Genomic DNA, 23347 nt, shown 5'->3' on the forward strand with positions numbered 1-23347 from the left:
ATGACAGCTTTGTGCTCCTGCCATGTTTTCCCCTCCACGATATATTCCCCTCAAAACTGTAGGTAAAAAAAATAAGCCCTTTCTTTCCTTAAGCTGCTTCTGATTGGGCTTTTTTGTCTCAGCAAAGAGAAAGTAGCTAAAACACTTGGGGAAGTACATTTTCCATTGATTTCAGAAATTGGCCATAGTCTCAAAGGACTGAGTCCTAAGTTTGTACTAACTGTGGACAGTTAACCTCATCTTTAGGGAACTGAAGAAAGTTTTGGTTTGGAAAACCTACACAGTTGATGTTAAAAGTACTATTTAACAGAGAAAACTATGTTTCATTTTGCTAAACAAGACAAAAAATTAGGAAACTAAAAATTATAGCTTCCAAACTTCCCGTTATCACCCCCATTTTGGAGACAAGGACAGCTTTGTCAACTCAGAGCAAGGGGCTACCTGTGAACTCAGATTTAAGGTAAGACACGTGTCTACTGATTGTTCCTTCAGCTGCCAGTTGACTAGACACAAGACTCCTATTGAGTTTCATAAGATGCAATGATTTAAGAAGCTCTTATAGCTCACTTGAAGCCAAGACTCTTAATTTTTCAAAAGCTCAAGTCCAACCATATCCTATTAGTGTACTTAAGAAATAAAGGTTGAGGGCTGGAGAGATGGCTTAGCGGTTCAGCGCTTGCCTGTGAAGCCTAAGGACCCCAGTTCGAGGCTCGGTTCCCCAGGTCCCACGTTAGCCAGATGCACAAGGGGGCGCACGCGTCTGGAGTTCGTTTGCAGAGGCTGGAAGCCCTGACGTGCCCATTCTCTCTCTGTCCCTCTATCTGTCTTTCTGTGTCTGTCACTCTCAAATAAATAAATAAAAAATTTATAAAAAAAAAAAAGAAATAAAGGTTGAAAACTTATTCTTGTCACATGGAATTTGGTAATAATTATGCATGTATCAAATATATTAACCTGTCACTTTCTATAAGCAGAATCTTAGAACTCAGATTTTTCAGAGAACACAGGCTTTTTTGGGAATGTCTAGTCTGTTTACTGGTGGTTTTCTATTTATTTAAGCCTGTTAGCTATGAGTTACCTATTTTGCAAGCAAGGATAATAATTTTTTTTTAATTTATTAGTTTTCTTTTCAGCAAATACAGGCAGTTTGGTACCATTGTTTAGGCTCATCTATGATCTACCCCCTCCCATTGGACCCTCCTTGTTGATGTAAATGGGTCGTACATTGTGGAGTTAGCCCACAATATTGGTATGATAAATGTCTCTGCAAATCATGACCCAACATGTGACTTTGACATTCTTTCCGCCCCCTCTTCTGCAAAATTTCCCTGAGCCATGTTGGGTTCATTTTTGGTCTGCTTCAGTGCTGAGGTGTTGGGGGCCTCTGAGGCTCTGGCTCTCTGATTTGGTAGGAGTTGCTTTTTCTCTGTGTTGGTCTCCTTCTCCTTTGTGCTGGTATCTGGTTCACAGGAAAACATCACCCTTGCTTGTTTCGCCAATTGTCCTTAGTTTCAGCTGGGCCCCTTTTGAGGTATGCTGGGGCAGCTCTCTCCTTAGGAACTGCATCTATCTGAAAACGAGAAGCATATTCTCCAATGGAGAGTAAGTTAGTGAAAGGCCCAAGAATTAAGAAGCCCAGAAATATTATCACGCTCCAAAGGGAGCTTAAGCGGGCCCCTGCATACCCCAAACTCCAGGCTTTACTCTCTGTTGGAAGCAAGTAAAGAATCCCTCTTCTCATTATATCAGAGCCCGCTCCTAATATAAAACTAGGTAAAAAGGGCATGAGATAGCCCTCAAGGATGGGAAATGAGTAATGAAGTGAACCACTTATTTTGTTTCTGTAAATAGCCTGCACCATAAGCCTTAATAGCCCACACCGTAAGCCTTAGTAGCCCACACCATAAGCCATAGCAGCCTGCCTCAGACCTCCAAGGTCTTAGGAGACTGATACCACACTCTGCTACCCTCACCCAAGGCCCTGCACAAATGCTGACCTCCAAGGTCATAGGAGACTGATACCACACTCTGCTACTCCCACCCAAGGACCTGCGCAAATGCTGACCACCAAGGTCATAGGAGACTGATTGGTCCATGAGGGGCTTGAACAAATTAAACTAATTGGCTTAGAAACTATGGAGTGGCACAAACTGACTGGCTCGCACCCCACGGGCTCCTGATGTTAAAAAAATGATTGGTCTAATGCACAGGCTTTGTTAGAAACCCTATAAAAACTGTCCTGTTCCTGCATTTGGGGCTCTGCAGTCCTCTACCCCTGTGCGGTGTACGACTGTGGGCCCCAGCGCACTTGGAATAAAATCCTCTTGCAGTTTGCATCAAGACCGCTTCTCGTGAGTGATTTGAGGTGTCGCCATATCCGGGCAGAGTGTTGGGTCCCCATCTTGGGTTTCCTTCATTGGGGGCTCTTCCTGGATCTGAAGGCCCCCCCACATGCCTGAGAACCGACTTGGAGGTAAGGGGGGCCCCCTCTGGAGTGAATGTGTGCCAGCCGGTGTTTTCGTTCTGAGTATCTAGTTTCTGGGACACGCGCTTTTGGCTTGGTTTGATTTGCAGCTGTCCTCTAGGGCCATAAAGGACCAGAGGGCTGTGATCATCAGATGTGCTAGGAGGATCACAGGCTGCCACCCTGGGGGATGCCCTGGGAGGTGAAGAGAACCAGGGATGCCTGGTGGTCTCCTACTGTCGGTCAGAGGACCGAGTTCTGTTGTTAGAGTGGAAGCTTCATCCTTCACGGCCGTCCGATTCTTTTGCCTGCTTGTGGAAGACACGGACAGGTTGCTGGTGTCTGGATTTGTTAGTCTCAGTTGTGTGTGTTGTTCTTTGTGTCTTTGTCTATAGTTCTAAAATGGGACAGATGGTGACAATGCCCCTTAGCTTGACTCTTGACCATTGGACTGAAGTTAAGTCTAGGGCCCATAATTTGTCAGTTGAGGTTAGAAGGAGACGCTGGCAAACGTTTTGTGCCTCTGAGTGGCCAACTTATGAGGTTGGATGGCCATCAGAAGGAACCTTTAATTCCGAGACTATTCTGGCTGTTAAAGATATTACTTTTCAGAATGGACCAGGTTCCCATCCCAACCAGGAGGCTTATATCCTCACATGGAAGGATTTGGTGGACAACCCCCTGCTGTGGGTCAGGCCATGGCTGAATAAACCAACCCAGAGTCCTGACTCTCAAAAATGCAAAAAAGTCCTCTCCTGAGGGAGCCAGACCTCCCCCTCGCATCTATCCCAAGATTGAGGAGCCTCCAGCTTGGACGGAGACTCAGCCTGCCCCTCCCCCCCTTATCTAGTCCCGGGAGCCTTCTCACCCTTCCCGAAACTCCGCCCTCCGCCCTTCCCAAGCCTCTGCCCCCCGCCCTCCCCAATCCTCCGCCTCCCAGCTTGCCCAACCTTCCTCCCTCCACCTCTCCCGAGCCCCTGGAAATGGGAGGGCTGGTCGCAAGGACACAGAGCTGGAGAGATGCTACCCCGGAGGGAGAAAATGGAATTGTAACACTGCCGCTATGCGAGGCAGGTCCTCCCATGCTGGGGGGGCAACTACAACCCCTCCAATATTGGCCTTTTTCTACTGCAGATCTTTATAACTGGAAAGCTAACCACCCCCCTTTTTCAGAGGAATCCCAACGCCTCACGAGGCTGATGGAGTCTCTTATGTTTTCTCATCAGCCTACTTGGGACAATTGCCAACAGCTGTTGCAGACACTCTTCACAACTGAGGAACGAAAGAAAATTTTAATAGAGGACAGAAAAAAATGTCCCTGAGGCTGACAGGCGGCCCATGCAGCTGCAGCATGAGATAGACATTGGGTTCCCTCTGACTCGCCCTGTTTGGGACCACAATATGGCTGAAGGTAGGGAGAGCTTAAAAATCTATCGCCAGGCTCTGGTGGTGGGTCTCCGAGGTGCCTCCAGAAGGCCCACCAATTTGGCCAAGGTGAGAGAGGTGATGCAGGGGCCAATAGAGTCTCCCTCAATGTTTCTTGAGAGGCTCATGGAAGCATTTAGGAGGTTCACACCCTTTGACCCCACCTCTGAGATTCAAAAAAGCTCAGTAACATTAGCTTTCATAGGACAGTCAGCTCCTGATATCAGAAAGAAACTTCAGAGATTGGAGGGATTACAGGAAGCTGAGCTGCGTGATTTAGTAAAAGAGGCAGAAAAGGTATATTACAAAAGGGAGACAGAAGAGGAAAAGGAGCAAAGGAAAGAAAGAGAGAGAGAAGAATGCGAGGAGAGACATGAGAAAGAGAGAGAGGAAAGGGAGGATAAGCGCAATAGACGACAAGAGAAAAATCTGACCAGGATCCTGGCCACAGTGGTAGAAAAAAAAGGAGAAAGAGAGAGAAATATTTGAAAATTTAAGACAGGCCCTAGGCAGATAGGGAACCTGGGCAACAGGACCCAACTTGATAGAGATCAATGTGTCTGTTGCAAGGAGAAAGGACACTAGGCAAGAGACTGCCCTAATAAGAACAGCAAAGGACCTAGGGTCCTAACCCTTGGAGAAGATGAAGACTAGGGAGGATGGGGCTCGGAGCCCCTCCCCGAGCCCAGGGTAACTCTGAAGGTGGAGGGGAAGCCAGTCTAATTCCTCGTGGACACTAGCGCTGAACATTCAGTACTCTTGCAACCACTGGGAGGGCTAAAAGATAAAAAATCCTGGGTGCTGGGTGCTACTGGACAATGGCAATATTCATAGACTACCTGAAGAACCGTTGACCTGGGAGTGGGACGGGTAACCCACTCATTCTTAGTCATTCCTGAATGTCCAGCGCCCCTCCTTGGTAGGGACCTATTAACCAAGATGGGTGTTCAAATTTCCTTCAAATCAGAAAACCCAGAAGTGTCTGCTGGAGGTCGATCCATCACCGTGTTGACTCTCCAACTAGATGATGTGTATCGATTATACTCTCCCCCAGTAGAGCCTAATCAAGACCTAAAGCCCTGATTAGAACAATTTCCCCAAGCCTGGGCAGAAACTGCGGGCATGGGCTTGGTGAAACAAGTACCCCCCACAGGTCATTCAACTAAAAGCCAGTGCTACACCAGTATCAGTCAAACAATATCCCATGAGCCAAGAGGCCCGAGAAGGAATTTGGCCCCATATCCTAAGACTGATTCAACAAGGTATTCTGGTACTGGTTCAGTCCCCCTGGAACACTCCCTTACTGCCAGTTAGAAAACCCAGAACCAATGATTACCGCCCAGTACAGGACTTGAGAGAAGTCAATAAAAGAGTACAGGACATACATCCAACTGTCCCAAACCCTTACAACCTCCTTAGTGCCCTCCCACCAGAGCGGATTTGGTATACAGTGTTGGATCTAAAAGATGCTTTCTTCTGCTTAAGATTACATTTGGACAGCCAACCTCTTTTTGCCTTTGAATGGAGACACCCAGACACAGGAAGGACTGGGCAGCTCACCTGGACTCAGTTGCCCCAGGGATTCAAGAACTCCCCAACCATCTTTGATGAAGCCCTACACAGGGACCTAGCCAATTTTAGAGTTCAACACCCCCAGGTAACCCTCCTTCAATATGTTGATGACTTACTCCTGGCAGGAGCTACCCAACAAGATTGTCTAAAAGGTACAAAAGCGTTACTACTGGAGCTGACTGACTTTGGTTACCGAGCCTCAGCTAAGAAGGCCCAAATATGCAAAAGAGAGGTAACATATTTGGGGTACTCCTTGAGGGATGGACAAAGATGGCTGACAGAGGCACAAAAGAGGACTGTAGTACAAATACCGGTTCCAACTATAGCCAGACAAGTTAGAGAGTTCCTGGGGATGGCTGGGTTCTGCAGACTATGGATCCCAGGGTTTGCAACCCTAGCAGCCCCCCTCTATCCACTAACTAAAGAGAAAGGAAAATTCACTTGGACCTCTGAAAACCAGGGGGCATTTGATGCCGTCAAGAAGGCACTATTAAGTGCGCCTGCCCTAGCCCTCCCTGATGTGACTAAACCATTCACCCTTTACGTAGATGAGCATAAGGGGATAGCCCGGGGAGTCCTAACCCAATCCTTAGGGCCATGGAGAAGACCCATTGCCTACCTATCAAAGAAACTTGACCCTGTGGCTAATGCATGGCCTATATGTCTAAATGCCATAGCAGCAGTGTCCACGTTGATCAAAGATGCTGATAAACTAACTCTAGGGCAGAGGATAACTGTCATTGTCCCCCATGCCCTGGAGAGCATTGTCCGGCAGCCCCCAGACCGATGGATGACTAACGCCTGTATGACTCACTACCAGAGCCTGCTCCTCACCGACAGGATAACATTTGCCCCACCCGCCATCCTCAACCCTGCTACCCTTCTGCCTGAAGAAACTGATGAGCCAGTGACTCATGACTGTCATCAACTGCTGGTTGAGGAAACTGGGATCCGAAAGGATCTTACAGATGTCCCACTGACCGGAGGAACATTAACCTGGTTCACAGATGGGAACAGTTACATTGTAGAAGGTAAGAGGATGGCTGAGGAGGCGATAGTAGACAGAATGCGAACAGTCTGGGCCAGCAGTCTGCCAGAAGGAACTTCAGCACAAAAGGCTGAGCTCATGGCCCTCACACAGGCCTTACAACTAGCTGAAGGAAAGTCTATGAATATCTACACGGACAGCAGGTACGCTTTTGCTACTGCACATGTACATCTACAAACAGAGAGGGCTACTTACTTCAGCAGGGAAAGAAATTAAAAACAAAAAAGAAATTCTAAGTTTGCTAGAAGCTCTACATCTACCCAAAAGACTGGCCATTATGCATTGCCCTGGCCACCGAAAAGCCAAAAATTTTATCTCCAATGGGAACCAGATGGCTGACCAAGTGGCCAAGCAGGCTGCCCAGGGGGTCAGCCCTCTGCCCATAATAGAAAAGCCAAAGAACCAAAAAAGTGAGCAACAATATACACCAGGTGATTGGCAAGAAGTTAGAAAGTTAGGCCAGTTCTCCAAAAATCCGGAGGGAGCCTGTTTTACTTCAGAGGGAAAAGAGATTCTACCTCAAGTGAAGGGACTAGAGTACGTTCAACAAATACACCGCCTAACCCATCTGGGGGCCAAACATCTGCTGCAGACATCTCCTTACCATATTCTGAGGTTGCCAGAGATAGCTGGCTCAGTAGTCAAGCATTGTGTACCTTGCCAGGTGGTCAATGCTAATCCCTCAAGAATGCCTCCTGGGAAGAGGCTAAGAGGAGACAGCCCAGGTGCTCACTGGGAAGTGGACTTCACTGAGGTAAAGCCAGCTAAGTATGGTAATAAGTATTTATTAGTTTTTGTAGATACTTTTTCAGGATGGGTAGAGGCTTATCCTACCAAGAAAGAAACCTCAACCGTGGTGGCTAAGAAAATACTGGAAGAAATTTTCCCAAGATTTGGGATACCCAAGGTAATAGGATCAGACAATGGTCCAGCCTTTGTTGCCCAGGTAAGTCAAGGACTGGCCAAAATATTGGGGATTGATTGGAAATTACATTGTGCATACAGACCCCAAAGTTCAGGACAGGTAGAAAGGATGAATAGAACCATTAAAGAGACCCTCACCAAATTGACCGCAGAGACTGGCACTAATGATTGGATAGCTCTCCTACCCCTTGTGCTCTTTAGGGTTAGAAACACACCCGGACAATTTGGACAAACCCCCTGTGAATTGTTATACAGGGGGCCTCCTCCACTGGTAGAAATAACCTCTATACATAGTACTGATGTGCTGCTTTCCCAGCCTCTGTTCTCTAGGCTCAAGGTGCTCGAGTGGGTGAGACAAGCGACTCCGGGAGGCTTACTCAGGAAAAGGGGACTTACAAGTTCCACATCGCTTCCAGGTGGGAGATTCGTTCTATGTCAGACGCCACTGCACAGGAAACCTTGAGACTCGGTGGAAGGGCCCCTACCTCATCCTACTGACCACTCCAACGGCCATGAAAGTTGAAGGAATACCCACCTGGATCCATGCATCTCACATCAAGCCCGCTCCACCGCTGGGCCCCAAATGGCAAGCCGAGAGGACAGACAATCCCCTTAAACTTAGGCTTCGCCATGTGGCTTCTTCTTCTCCAGCTAGGTGATGCCTCCAATCCCCATGCTCCCCCAAAAGCTGACTTGGCAAGTGCTTTCTCAAACGGGGGATATAATATGGACTGCAACTAGAGAAGCGCCCCCCTGGACTTGGTGGCCTGTCCTGACCCCAGACGTATGTGCCGTGGTAGCCGGGGCAGAATTTTAGGATATCCCAGAGCTCACCCCAGAGGAGGTCACCAGAGAAGTCCACTCTCATATGGCTAAGTGGGCACTCACACAAGGGGTCATCTCTCAAGGCCAATACATGGCAGACAACCCGGGGTGCAGCTCTGGGCCAGCCCAACGTAGGATGCAGCATACTCCATTTTATGTCTGCCCCCGAACTTCTAAATGAAGTTGTGGAGGGATAAAACAGTTCTACTGTAAATAAAATAAAAATGGGGTTGTGAGACTACAGGCAATACTTACTGGTACCCAGCTTCCTCCTGGGATCTGATTAATGTGCAGGAAGGATTAGATGGGAAAAGAGCTGTTCCTCTCAGCATCTCTTTCACCCCCCAAGGTCGAAAGTCCCGAGACTGGATAAAAGGAAAAACTTGGGCACTCAGGTTTTATATGACAGGATGGGATAAGGGCCTAACCTTTACTATACGACTGAAGATAGACCCTCCCACGCCAAGACCAGTAGGACCTAATAAAGTTCTAGTATAACAGGGACCTCCTAAAGTGGCATTGCCCAAGCTCCCATCCACAGTGGCAGCCAAGACCCATCGCATAATGACCGCTAGAACCCCTTTGACTAGCCCACTCTTGGAAGCCCCACACGGGACAGGACAGAGGCACTTTAACCTTATCCAAGGGGCCTTCCTTGCCATAAATGCCACCAACCCCAACATTACCCCTGCCTGCTGGCTTTGTTTATCCTCAGGACCACCCTACTATGAGGGGATGGCAACTATGGGAGAGTTTAATATGAATAAAGAACATAATAGCTGATATTCATGGGGAACCAAAAACAAGTTGACTCTTCTGGAGGTCTCAGGAAGGGGGGCATGTATAGGGAAGGCCCCCCCCCATCCCACCAACATCTTTGTAATGTTACTCTGACCTATAGTCAGACCTCAGACAACCAATATCTAGTGCCAGGTTATAACAGGTGGTGGGCGTGTGATACTGGGCTAACTCCCTGTGTTTCTACCTCAGTTTTTAACCCATCCAAAAATTTCTGTATAATGGTCCAGCTTGTCCCCCGGGTTTACTACCATCCTGAGGAAGTAGTCATCGATGAATATGACTATCATCCCACCTGATCCAAAAGGGAGCCTGGAACCCTTACCCTAGCAGTCATACTTGGCTTAGGGATAGCCGCCGGTGTGGGGACAGGGACCACAGCCCTGGTCTTGGGACCACAGCAATTAGAAAGAGGGCTTGGTGAACTACATGCTGTCATAAATGAGGATCTCCAAGCTTTAGAGAAATTTGTTAGTAATCTAGAGGAGTCCCTGACCTCCTTATCCGAAGTGGTTCTACAAAACTGGAGGGGATTAGACCTACTGTTCCTAAAAGAAGGCAGATTATGTGCAGCCTTAAAGGAAGAATGTTGCTTTTATGTAGATCACTCAGGAGCTATCAGAGACTCCATGAGCAAACTCACGGAAAGACTAGAAAAGCGTCAAAGGGAGAGGGAAACTGACCAAGGATGGTTTGAGGGATGGTTCAACAAGTTCCCCTGGATGACTACTCTGCTTTCCACCCTGAAGGGACCCTTAATGGTTTTGCTCCTGATGCTTTCAGTTGGGCCTTGCATACTTAATAAGATTTTTACTTTTGTTAGAGAACAAGTGAGCATGATCCAGATCATGATACTTAGACAACAATATAAGGGCCTTCAGGGCAAAGAGGAAGCTTACATTTAGTCCTTCCAAGTTCTAGGATTAGAACTATTAACAAGAGAAAAAGTGGGAAATGAAAGGCCCAAGATTTCAGAAGCCCAGAAATACTATCATGCTCCAAAGGGAGCTTAAGCGGGCCCCTGCATACCTCAAACTCCAGGCTTTACTCTCTGTTGGAAGCAAGTAAAGAATCCCTCTTCTCATTATATCAGAGCCCGCTCCTAATATAAAACTAGGTAAAAAGGGCATGAGATAGCCCTCAAGGATAGGAAATGAGTAATGAAGTGAGCCACTTATTTTGTTTCTGTAAATAGCCTGCACCATAAGCCTTAATAGCCCACACCGTAAGCCTTAGTAGCCCACACCATAAGCCATAGCAGCCTGCCTCAGACCTCCAAGGTCTTAGGAGACTGATACCACACTCTGCTACCCCCACCCAAGGACCTGCACAAATGCTGACCTCCAAGGTCATAGGAGACTGATACCACACTCTGCTACTCCCACCCAAGGACCTGCACAAGTGCTGACCACCAAGGTCATAGGAGACTGATTGGTCCATGAGGGGCTTGAACAAATTAAACTAATTGGCTTAGAAACTATGGAGTGGCGCAAACTGACTGGCTCGCACCCCACGGGCTCCTGATGTTAAAAAAATGATTGGTCTAATGCACAGGCTTTGTTAGAAACCCTATAAAAACTGTCCCGTTCCTGCATTTGGGGCTCTGCAGTCCTCTACCCCTGTGTGGTGTATGACTGTGGGCCCCAGGGCACTTGGAATAAAATCCTCTTGCAGTTTGCATCAAGACCGCTTCTCGTGAGTGATTTGGGGTGTCACCATATCCGGACAGAGTGTGGGGTCCCATCTTGGGGTTCCTTCATTAGCACCAGGAAAAATTGAGATAACACTTACTTTTTTGATAGAGAGTTTGATAGGTGTAAGCCCTCTTGTACCCCATGATTGATGGTAGCTTGATATTGGAGAGTGGGCTTGTGTTTGGGTATGGTTCTGACATGTTTCCCAGTTCCAGCTATAGGTCTAGTACCACAGAGGGGATCAGTTAGTCAAATCAAGAGCAGTTGGTTCCTCACCATGGCTGTGTGCCACTATTGCACTTGTGTGGGCATCACATCAGATTATTTGTTGCTAATTAGGTTAGATAATGAGTTGGTTGCACAGGTATTGGTCATATCCCCCAGTCGCACATGTAGCACCTTCTGGCACTAGACACGCTGACTGTCTGGGGACTGACTCTCTCCTGGCTTCCAGCCATGCCATTCCATTTTACGTGTCAGCTGCGTATGGAGTCTTCAGCAATAGGATCTTACCACTGGCCTTTGGTGGGTCATCAACTACTCTGTCAGAAGTCTGTCATTGTTTTGGGAAACCTTGTAGGTTTCTCTGATCAAAAGCTCATTGTGGATGGTAGCCCCAAGCTGGAAGTGAGGGTTACAGGTCAGTGCCCACTAAGAAATTGAGGAAAAACATAACTAATATACAACAGTTAGAGAGGAAAGAGATAGAAGGGAGAGGGGGAGAGGGAGGGAGGGAAGATGTAGAAGATTTAGGTTAGTCTTTATCCTACCCTCTCCAGTGTTTTGTGGTTCAGGTATTTCCTGTAAGGGTCTAGTAAAGGTTCAGCCATTTGGCCTGTCATTTAGGAAGTAGAATTTTATGGTACCATTGCCATTTTGGGTCCACATTACTGTTTTCCACCCTTCGATGCCCTCCCCATCCATCCTATTGTCTACTCCATGAGGTGCTTGCTGAGTATGTAAGGTATCTTAGATAGATTCAGGTTAGGGGTTGTAGATGAGTGAGAGTATGTGTCAATTTTTTTTCTGGGTTTTTTTTTTTTTTTGATTTTTTGAATTTTTTTGAGGTAGGGTCTTGCTCTAGCCCAGGCTGACCTGTAATTCACTATGGAGTCTCAGGGTGGCCTCGAACTCACGGCGATCCTCCTTACCTCTGCCTCCCAAGTGCTGGGATTAAAGGCGTGCGCCACCACGCCCTGTCAATTTTTTTTTTCTGTGATTGGGTAAGTTCACTGAGAATGATCTGTTCCTGGTTCAACCATTTTTCCTCAAACTTCTTTGTGTTGTTTTTTTCTTGCTGCTGTATAGAATTCCATTTTGTAGATATACCACATCGTTGTTATCCATTCTTCTAATGATGGACATCTGGGTTGATTCCAGCTTTTAGCTATTACGAATTGAGCCACTACAAACATGGTTGAGCAAATCTCTTTGGCCAGTGGTTTGAAGGTTTTAGGGTAGATGCCTAGTAAGAGTATAATTGGGTCTGTTGGTATTTCTATAGTCAGCTTTTTCAGGAGTCTCCATATTGCTTTCCAAAGTGGTTGTACCATCCTGCATTCCCACCAACAGTGAATGAGTGTCCCTACTTCTCCACATCCTTGCCAGCATTTATTTTCACTTGATTTTTTGATGCTGGCTATCCTTATTGAGGTAAGGTGGAATCTCATAGTTTTTTTATTTTTCAGTATTTATTTATTTATTTATTTATTTATTTTGGTTTTTCGAGGTAGGGTCTCACTCTAGCCCAGGCTGACCTGGAATTAACTATGTAGTCTCAGGGTGGCCTCGAACTCACAGCGATCCTCCTACCTCTGCCTCCCGATTGCTGGGATTAAAGGCTTGCGCCACCACTCCTGGCTTGTAGTTGTTTTAATTTGCATTTCTCTGATGATTAGGGATGATGAACATTTTCTTAAGTGTGTGTTTTCCATTTGCATATCTTCCTCTTTGAATTTCCTGCTCAACTCTGCACCCCATTTTGTGAGTGGGGTATTTGTCTTCTTATTGTTTAAACTTTTGAGTTCTTCTTAAATTCTAGAGATAAGGCCTCTATCAGTTGGATAACCTGCAAATATTTTCTCCCATTCTGTGGGTATTCTATTGGCTTTCTTTATTATATGCTTGTCTGTAAAGGAACTCTTCCGCTTCATATGATCCCATTGGTTGAGTGACTGTTTAAGCACTGGGGTTTTGTTCAGGAAGTCTTTTTCCATTCCTATATCATGGAAAGTACTTAATTTTCTTCCAGGAGTATTCGAGTTTCTGGTCTTATGTTGAGGTCTTTGATCCATTTGGATTTGAGTGTAGTGCATGGTGAAATGTGTGGATCAAGTTTTAGTTTCCTGCATGTGGTTATCCAGTTTGCCCAGCACCATTTGTTGATGATGCTATCTTTTTTCCAGCCTATATTGTTCAGGCCTTTGTGGAATATCAAGTAACTATAGTTGTTTGACCCAAAATCTGGGTCCTCAAGTCTATTCCATTGGTCTATACTCCTGTTTTTATGCCAGTACCATACTGTTTTTATTATTATGGATTTGTACTATAGCTTTAGATCAGGTATGGTGATGCCAGCAGAGGTATTTCTTTTGCTGAGGATATGGTTGGATATGTGAGGCCTTCTGCCTTTCCATATGAAATTTGAGATCAGGGCTGGAGAGATGGCTTAGCAGTTAAGTGCTTGCCTGTGAAGCCTAAGGACCCCAGTTCGAGGCTCAATTCCCCAGGTCCCACGTTAGCCAGATGCACAAGGGGGTGCACGTGTCTGGAGTTCGTTTGCAGAGGCTGGAAGCCCTGGCGCACCCATTCTCTCTCTCTCCCTCTATCTGTCTTTCTCTCTGTGTCTGTCACTCTCAAATAAATAAAATTTTAAAAAAAGTATTAAAGAAATTTGAGATCATTTTTTCTACCACTGTGAAGAACACTGTAGGGATTTTAATTGGAATTGTGTTAAATCTATATATTGCCTTTGGTAGGATTATCATCTTCACAATGTTAATTCTGCCTATCCAGGAGCATGGGAGGTCTTTCCATCTTCTCAAGTCCTCCTCAATTTCTTTTTTGAGAGTTTTTATATTTTCATTGTATAGATCTTTTACTTCCTTGGTTAACGTTATATAAGGCAAGAGACACACATAAAAGGTATACAAATTGGAAAGGAAGAGATCAAGTTATCATTATTTGCAGATGACATGATTCTATATATAAAGGACCCTAAAAACTCTACTAGCAAACTGTTAGAGCTGATCAAAACCTACAGCCATGTAGCAGGATACAAAATAAATACACAGAAATCAGTAGCCTTCATATATGCTAACAACAAACACACAGAGGATGAAATCAGAGAATCACTCCCATTCACAATTGCATCAAAAAAAATAAAGTACCTTGGAATAAACCTAACCAAGGATGTAAAGAATCTCTACAATGAGAACTTTAAAACACTCAAGCGAGAAATTGCAGAAGATACTAGAAAGTGGAAAAACATCCAAGGTATTTTATTTTTTTTGTTGTTATTGAAAATGGGACTATGTCCTTTACTTCTTTTTCTGTTTTTTTTTTCATTTGCATACAGAAATGCTACCAATTTTTGTGCATTGATTTTGTATCCTGCTACTTTGCTATAGGAGTTAATCACCTTCAGGAGTTTTGGTATGGAGTCTATCGGGTCTCTTACATATACAATCATGTCATCAGCGAATAGAGCTAACTTAACTTCTTCCTTTCCAATTTGCATCCCTTTTATTTCCTTCTCCTGTCTTATTGCTTGGGCTAGGACTTCCAAAACTATATTGAAAAGCAGAGGTGAGAGAGGACATCCCTGTCTTGTTCCTGATCTCAATGGGAATTCCTCCAGTCTCTCTCCATTAAGTATTATTTGGGCCTTTGGAGCTTTGTATATTGCCTTTATTATGTTAAGATATGAACCGGCCATGCCGATTCTCTCCAATGTTTTGACCATGAAGTGATGTTGTATCTTGTCAAAGGCCTTTTCTGCATCTATCGAAATGATCATGTGGTTTTTATGTTTAAGCTTGTTTATGTGGTGTATTACTTTGATAGATTTTCGTATGTTGAACCACCCTTGTGTTCCTGGGATAAATCCCATTTGGTCAAGATGGATAATGCTTTTGATGTGTTGTTGGATTTGGTTTGCCAGTATTTTGTTCAGGATCTTTGCATCTATGTTCATTAGGGAAGTAGGCCAGTAGTTTTCTTTTCTTGTGGCATCTCTGCCTGGCTTTGGGTTTAGGGTGGTACTAGCTTCATGGAAGGAGTTGGGTAGCTTTCCCTGTTCTTCAATTGTGTGGCACAGTTTTAGAAAGATTGGTTTGCCTCCATGAAGGTTTGATAAAATTCGGCTGGGAATCCATCTGGTCCTGGACTCTTCTTTTTTGGGAGGTTTTTTTATTACTTTTCAATCTCCATGAGTGTGATGGGTTCATTGAAGTGATTAATCTTCTCTGAGTTTAGCTTTTGTAGATGATATGTGTCCAGGAATTTATCCATATCCTCAACATTTTCCAGTTTTGTGGAGAAGAGGTTTTTGAAATAAGTCCTGATGATTCTGCCGATTTCACTTATGTCTATTGTGATCTCTCCTTTTTCATTTTGAATTTTGTTAATTTGGAGTCTTTTTTTTTTTTTTTGCATGATCAAATTGGTCAGAGGTTTGTCAATCTTGTTTATTTTTTTCAAAGGACCAGCTCTTTGTTTTGTCAATTGCCTTAATTGTTTCCTTGGTTTCCAAGTTATTAATTTCTGCTCTGGTTTTAATTATTTCTTTCCTTCTGGAGCTCTTTGTGCTGGAGTTTTCTTGTTTTTCCAATGCCTTTAGGTGGATGGTTAGGCTATTGATTTGGGATCTTTATTCCTTTTTTATGAAGGTATTGAGTGCTATGAATTTTCCCCTGAGGAATGCCTTCATTGTGTCCCATAAGGTTTGGTATGATGTGTTCTCATTTTCATTCAATTCCAGGAATTTTGCAATTTCATTTTTTACTTCATCCACTATCCATTTATTGTTTAAGAGTGTGCTATTCAGTTTCCAGTTGCCGTTTGGGTTCTTGTTAGTTTTTTGTTGTTGATTTCTAGGAATATAGCATTATGATCTGATATCATGCAGGGAATTATGTCGATTTTCCTAAATAAGTGGAGGCAGTGTTTGTGACCCAGTATATGGTCTATTTTAGAGAATGTTCCATGGGCTGCTGAGAAGAATATGTAGTCTGTGGATTTGGGATGGAAATTTCTGTAGATGTCTGTTAGGTCTAAGTGCCCTATGGTTTTGTTGAGCTCTCTTACTTCCCTGTTGAGCTTCTGTTTGGATGATATGTCTATTACTGATAATGTTGTGTTAAAGTCTCCAGCCATGATGGTGTTGGTGGTTATTTCTGTTTCATTGTCAAGTAGGTTTTGTTTTATGAACTGTGGTGCCCCTGTGTTTGGTGCATACAAATTTATGATTGTATTATCCTCTTGATGGATAGTTCCATTTATAAGTAGGAAGTAGCCTTCTTTGTCTTTTTTGATTGTTTTTGGTTTGAAGTCAATTTTATCTGATAATAATATAGCTACACCTGCTTGTTTCTTATTCCCATTTGCTTGGAATATTGTTTTCCACCCTTTCACCCCGAAGAGGTTTCTGTCTTTAGTGGTAAGGTGGGTTTTGGGCAGTAGATTGAGGGGTCTGATTTTTTGATCCACCCTGTTAGCTTGTGTCTCTTGATGGGTGAATTCAGGCCATTAATATTTAGGGTGATGACTGTGAAATTTGATTTGATCCCTGCCATGTTGTGGTGGTAGAGGTGTGTTGGTCTTTCCATGAAATTTGAAATTTTTTCTGTCTACTCTGGGTTTGGTCATTGTGATCTGCTTCTTGTAGGCATTTGTGTTTGGTTATTTGTTTCTTCTCTGTGGAGAATTCCCTGGAATACTTTCTGTAGGTTTGGTTTTGTGTTCATATAATTGTAAAGCTGAGATTTGTCATGGAAAGTTTTCCTTTCACCATCTATTATAAGGGAGACTTTTGCCAGGTGGAGTAGTTTGGGTTGGAAGCCATAGTTTCTTAGAGTTTGGAGAGTTTCATTCCAGGCCCTTCTAGCTTTCAGGGTTTCCATTGAGAAGTCTGAAGTAATTCTGATGGGGTTTCCTTTGAAAGTGGTGTGCTGTTTTTCCCTAGCTGCTTTTAGGATTTTCTCTTTGGTGTCAATGTTTAGAGTCTTAATGATAATATGTCTTGGGGAGTTTCTCCTTTGGTCTATAAGTTAGGAGTTCTGTTTGCTTCTTGTATCTTGATGGGCCTTTCTTTTAAGAGATGGGGGAAGTTTTCTTCAATTATTGTGTTAAATAAGTTCTCCATGCCCTTGGTCTGAAATTCTTCTCCTTCTGGTATTCCAATGATTCTGATATTAGGACGTTTAAGTGTATCCCACAATTCCCTCATGTTCTGTTCACAGGAACTTTTGAACTTACTGAAATTTTTGGACTCTCGATCTGTTTCTCTCATCCTGTCTTCCAGATCAGAGTTTCTATCTTCCATTTCTTGAGAGCCTTTTGCGAGTTTTGGACTTGTTCATTTAAGTTTGCATTTTCTACTACTTTCCTATGTATCACTTTCATTGCTCTGTCCAGTTCCCTTTTCACCTCATTTTCTGATGGTAGTATCCACATGATTATCGGTCCTTTGTAGCTTTCCTGCAAGTTCTAGCAGTAGGTTGGTCAGGGTTGCATTGCTCATAGCTTCCACTTGATGTTCTGATCCTAAACACTCTTCTATGTTTTGGTTAGATGTAATCCTTGTTGGACTGGGTGATCTGTGTGGATTTTCTTGCATTTTATTTTTCATGTTATTTCTTTAACGCTGTGGTCTAACCATGTCAGTATATGTGCACGTAGGTGGGTGGTGCAGCCTGGGATCTAGCTCAATGAGAATCCAAGGCAGTCTGGGGCAGTTGCAAGCAACCTGGGTTTTTCTCTCTCTTGCCAAATCCGCCTATCTATTGCCTGTCAGGGGCACCAAAGTTGCCTGAATTCTCACCCAGTAATGCACCAAAGCTGCTTGCCTTCGAGTTTGAAAGGGGACTGAGGTAGCAAGCCCTGAAGCTGCCCCAAACTCTGGCTGGGAGCACTGGGATCTGCAAACAGTCTGAGCTCTCCAGCCTCAGGGGAGTGGGGATGGGTGGCAATGGACAGGTAGGGGATGGCACCTGAGCTGGCGTTAGTGACTCAGTGTGGTCTTGTGTGGCCCTTGCTGTGGTTCTGGGCCCACTGCACGTGCAATTGTAGTGCAGAGGAAGCTGATGTGGGCACAGGATCAGGACACATCAGAGGCTGGCCGGCTGGCAAGCGATTGGAGCACAGCAGCAGGGGGTCTGGCAGCCACCTAATCATGGCAAAGGTGGCCCCCGCGGGCGTGCGAACTGAGCACAGCATGGCTGGCCAACATGCACGATCAGAGCACAAAGGCGGAGCTGTCAGCACAGTGGGCTGGCAGGCGTGCGATAGGCTGGCGTGTGTGCGATGGGAGCACAGCAGTGCGGTGCGGGGCGAGGGGTGGCGGCTGTGTGTGTGGGGGTAGACTCCCCACCCGAGGGGGGATGCGTGCTTCCCTGTTTTTCCCCACTCTGCGCCCTCCCACTGGCAAGAAGACCCTGATAACCCTTAATTTCTTGCCTTTCTTTCCCAGGTATCTGTAGCACAGCTAGGCAGTCACCATCTTGGCCGGAAGTCTCAAGGATAATAATTTTAAAGTAATAAAAAGTGAAATTGTTCACATTTTTGTGTGTTGCCTCTACCACATGCACTGTTTCATATATTATCTCTTGAAATTGACAATAGATCTTAGAAATATTGAACACTAGTCTGCTTTTCACATGAGAAAGGGAAACTATAGAATTTAGTTAAATAATGGAATGTAGCCATATATTAAATAGAAATAGGAATCAAACAAAATGTTTGTCCTTGACCTTTATACTAGGCAAGGCTTAAGTCATGGAAAGTTGTTCCATGGTCAATGTCATTACTCAATTTAATTTAATATTGTTGTGGTTTGAATATGAAATACCCTCCATAGGCTCATAGTTTGAACACTTGCTCCCAGCTGGGTACATTATTTTGTAAGTTGTATAACCTTTAGGAGGTGCAGACATACTGGAGGAAGTGGGTAACTGAAGATATGCCTTGATATTTGGTAATCTGGGCCCAAAGGTATCTCAAGATCCTGACATAATGTCTTTCTCACCACCATGATGGACTGTAGCCAATTTTAAATTATAACCCAATATAAACCCTTACTTCATTAAATTGCTTGTCAACTATTTTGTCACATTAATAAGAAAAGTAGCTAATAAAATGACCATCTACTATGTTCCCAGAATAATCCCTATTATAACCATAAGATAGACAACTTTGCTCTTAGCTTAAGCACTATTGTGGGGATTAAATATAGATGTCCACGTAGTATCTAATAAATGTGCCATGTTCAATGCTAAGGGGGATGTCAGGCAGAGGTTATGAGAACACTGAGGTTGGCAGAGGTGGTTCCTGATATGAGGGTGGACAGAAGGGAAGGAGGTAGGTAAAGTTCAGAAGTCATATCCTCTCTGTTTCATTTTGAAAGCCCAGCAGACATGTTACAGGTAGAGGAGAAGGAAAGGGAATTCTGTCTAGAGGCAGCAGGTTAATCAAATGGTGGGTGATGAGAAAACTCATGGAATTCTCAGGGAACAAATCCCCACTCTATACTTCTTTTAGTCTGAAATTTAATTCAACTTAGTCACTTCAGGGTAATCCATGAGTGGCAATAGATGAAGGACTGGATTTCTAGTGTTTATAGACAAAGTGGTTATTGAGAAATGAAGAGTAAAGAAAGTTCTTGATGTTAAGAATTGCTAGCTGTTGTAGATGGCTATTGAAAACTGACAGGCATACAGCTAAGCCATCCCTGCAATCCTGGGGCTTGCTTACATCTCTTCATTCATCAAATGTTTCTTGAGAGTCTAAATATTTCATGAACAATTATAAGTACTGTGGAAATGATTAGAAAAAGGGCATATATGTTTGTGTATGTAGTTGTTATGGGAATTTTGATACTTCTTGCTACTATACCAATATGCCATGCACCAACAAATCTAGGGTACCCCAGGTTCTTGTCTTATGAATTTAAAGAAGTAAAACCAATAGAGCAGAGGGTAAACATAGAGAGACTTCATTACATTGAGAGAATGAAAGAGGCGAAAGTACAGAGAGCTCCTCCAATGTGGCCAGAAGGAGGGGTAGACAACCCACCTGGGAGTAGGAGTCCCTCCCCTCCATCTCTAGTGACTACAAAGGGATACAGAGACTTTGATTTATGGGATATAAGTAGAATAAATGAGAGATGATAAAATTGTTCAGAGGGATTACTTACTGCTAACACTGCATAACCAGGACAGAATATATTCTTTCTGGGGATAAAGGGTATGATAGAAGAGATGATAATATTTGGTAGAGCCTACTTAGGGTCAGACATGGAGTTTTGAATGCATTGGGCTGGTTTTCTCTGTTTGACTACTGCAGGTCCAGTTCCTATGGAAGTCCCTAGACTGAGTGTCCCATGTAGTCATAAACAAGCCTGATGAGGCTTCATCATCTCCGAAAGCCCTTCAGTGCTACTCCAGAGGTACAAGGATAATGGGGAGGAAATGCGCTTTCAAGCTACTGCTGACACCAAGCCCGAGGCTCCTCAGTATCCCTTGCCTTAAAACTTCTCCGTGAGCACATTCTTTAGATGTCTTGTCTTCTCTTCTTACCTCAATGTCCAGTCACTGCCTATTCTTTGATGTGGCCATTTCCAGTGTTTTGTCACTGAGGTACTTAATGGTATGTTTCTGTAGAAAATACCCCAGTAAAGTCAAAGGAGGATATGCCTTCTGTCTCACAGCTACACCTGTGTTTTTCAGTTCATAATTACTTAGCTCCATTGCATCTGTGTGTGGTGGGGCACAGAATCAAGGGGAGAGAGTATGGTGGAACAAGGCTGCATACCTCATGTCTGCCAGGAAGAAAAAATAGATAGAGACAGAAGAAAGGACCAGGTCCAAGATGCACCCTTCAAGACATGCCCCCAGTGACCTACTTACTCCAACTACAACCACTCAAAGTTTCTACAACCTCCCAATAGCCCATTACATTATGAATCAAAGGATGATTCATCAAAGCTCTCCCCCAAAGGCTGCCAAGATTAAGGCCAAGCCTTCAAAACATGAGGCTTTGGGGCAGTTAATATTTAAAGCAGAATAGTAAGCATGGTGTCTGGTTGTTGGCACAGTTCTGCCTGAAACTAGAAATGTTTATTTTCCAGCATTACACACCTATTCCCATGTTGCAATATTCACGCCTTTATGACAAGACAGACTTGAGTTCTTAATTATTTTCAATACATTCAGTTTAGTAAGCTCAGCATAACTATGAGAATTCTCTCACAGCAGCAGAAAGAAATAGGACCTGGCTTAAATCTGAGTTGAAAGAATATTTCTAGGGCATGACAGTGCTACTGTTCTTGAGTGGCGGTGGTACTCTGGAGCTACACTTCTTGTCCAGAATGATGCAGAAAAACATTTGTGGTCAGTATACCTAGGGAAGAGAAGATAGCCAGAAAACAGCTTATTTGTTATAGCTGGTGATGGGACTAGTGATTTTTTTGGAATTACTATGAAACAATTTATTCTCATAAACAATAACAAAGTGAACTTCAGTCTCTTCTGTCTGAAATTAGCTCAGATTTTTAATATTAAAAAAAGCTAAGTAAAGTTGACTCAATGAATCTTATTGTTCTTAATATAAATGGAACTTTCAGAATAGTTGCTTGTATTACATAAGTAATTAATGTTAATTGTAGAAGGGTTGAAAATTGTAAAATATGTAAAGAAGACAATAAAAATTGGCCTTTCAGGGACTAAGGGGGAACACTCAGAGGATAAAGTGCTTGCTATGCAAGCATAAGTACCTGAATGTGGGTTCCCAGAACCCATGTAAAAAGCCAGACCCTGTGGCAGGTGTCTGTATTCCCAGCATGCCTACAGTGATAAGGGGTGCAGAGACAGGAGACACTTCCCAGAAGCTCCCAGGCCAGCTGGTCGGGTGAATACCACAGTGAACAACAAAATGAGGAATGCTCTCTCATGCAAGGTAGAAGGGGAAGACTGACATCCAGTGTTAACGTCTAATCTCCATATTCACACCCTGGCATGCATGCCTGCACTCACACACATGAGCACACAACCAAACAAATAACATATTAAACCATCATCCTATTTTTGGCTACCATGAAATGACTATTGACACTTTGGAGATAGCATTCCAGACTTATAAAACACACACACACACACACAAACTTGTGCTCTGTAACTTGTAAAAACATGGTTTGGAAATAATTTGCATCTAGATTTACTGCTCCTTTCTACCATTTTAGGACATTTGCACATATGTGGCCATTGGAATGATCTACAAACAGTGGTCATATCACCTTTTTCTTCTCATCATTCATGCCTCAGGTTAAATGTTACATTCTCAGGCCTTTCCTGACTAGTCGTAGTATATAAGTTTACCTCATTCTAGAGCCATTTCTAGTCCCATTATCTGTTATCCCTCATCTTTGTCATAGTTTGTTCACTTGTTTCCTGTCTTCCCCATCATAGTGCAAGTGTTAACAAACCCAATATTCTTTCCAGTGTCTCTCCATGTCTTAGAACAACTGGCCCAGAGATGGGTTTTATTGCTATTGTAAGGAAATGACTGATTTGAGTGAATCAATAAGATTCTGGTAGTGTGGGAAGCAGAGACAGTGCTGAGAAGGTGAGCTGAGAACTGTGGCTGGGTCAAGAAGCAAAAGCATGGAATTTGTAAAAAGGGCCATTTATTTAGTCCCAGAAAGGTTTTTCAAACATTGCTTGCCCTTAAAAATAGAGAAATTGCAAAATCTAAAAAACATTTCTGCAGTCTTGGCCCTTTGTTGAGGTTTTGGTAAACTTCAAATGATTCTATAATTACCTTGGACCTTCCAGACAAATAATAGTTTTTGTGTTTTGTTAGTTTTACCTCTTTCTGATTCATTGTTTGGAATGAGATTTATGGTTAGTCACCCATTTCCAGCAACTAATTTTGGAAAAACAGGAGTAATTTTCCCAAATGATATTGATTTCTGTGTCTGAGCTCACTGGTACATCCTTGTCTATGATCTGAAATTGTGATAAATGAACTATAAGCCAGATAGCTGACAATAAGGTTATTACTGTGAGAGTGTCTACAATAAAATTTTACTTTCAATTAACCTGAGTTCTGGACTGGAGATAGGTAAGAAATTAGTTAATTAAAAGAATTTAGGGGATGGGGAGATTGTTTAGTGGTTAAAGGTACTTGTCTACAAAGCCTGCCTGCCCAGGTTCAATTCCCCAGTACCCATGAAAAGTTGGACAAGTAATTGTTTGTAGCAACAAGAGACCCTCATGCACACACACAAATAAATACATGTTCTTAAAGATGAAAAATGAAATTAAGGTTAAGTTTCAATATATTTAATGAAAAAGTACAGATTATTACTCCTAATTCAAACTC

At 43.6% G+C, this 23347-nt stretch overlaps 1 protein-coding gene and 1 pseudogene across 1 annotated transcript in view; both read left to right on the plus strand.

Annotated features, from left to right (window-relative positions):
* Kcnab1 (potassium voltage-gated channel subfamily A regulatory beta subunit 1) overlaps positions 1-23347 on the plus strand; it is a 516975-nt gene that overhangs the window by 81491 nt on the left and 412137 nt on the right. The gene's annotated exons all lie outside the window — the stretch shown is intronic.
* LOC123453282 lies at positions 2867-8092 on the plus strand (annotated as a pseudogene).

This window comes from Jaculus jaculus, chromosome 11, assembly GCF_020740685.1.
Source record: "Jaculus jaculus isolate mJacJac1 chromosome 11, mJacJac1.mat.Y.cur, whole genome shotgun sequence".
In the NCBI taxonomy this organism is placed as follows: domain Eukaryota; kingdom Metazoa; phylum Chordata; class Mammalia; order Rodentia; family Dipodidae; genus Jaculus; species Jaculus jaculus.